Genomic DNA, 400 nt, shown 5'->3' with positions numbered 1-400 from the left:
AACGTCGCTAAAGTCTCCATTTAGAAAGACTCCGAACATACGACATTTATTCAATGCCTTACTGTCATACTCACAGACATTTATGGCACCTGGTGTCCCATCACACAGGGTATCACCCTAGTTTGGATACAAGTCCTCTGCCCAATAAAGTTTTTTTTAATGTTTTTTTAAATTGTACTCTGGAAGCGTTATTAAGTCTTCTCAGGTTAACATACGTCATATAGTGTCTTGTAACACATTTTCACAGCAAAATCTGCAGCGGAATACCTTTCTCTAAAGATAATTGATGGAATTCATAAAAACCATATTGTAGTAGTAGTAGTAGTAGGGGCTACGGTTTCCGCAACTCCACGACTAGCGCGTATTTTGCGTGAGAATAGGACATGGATTACTCCAGCCA

Source organism: Papilio polytes, unplaced genomic scaffold (genome assembly GCF_000836215.1).
Source record: "Papilio polytes unplaced genomic scaffold, Ppol_1.0 DF823912.1, whole genome shotgun sequence".
In the NCBI taxonomy this organism is placed as follows: Eukaryota; Metazoa; Arthropoda; class Insecta; order Lepidoptera; family Papilionidae; genus Papilio; species Papilio polytes.
The sequence above is the reverse complement of the archived record's forward strand: the minus strand, read 5'-3'. Positions refer to the sequence as shown.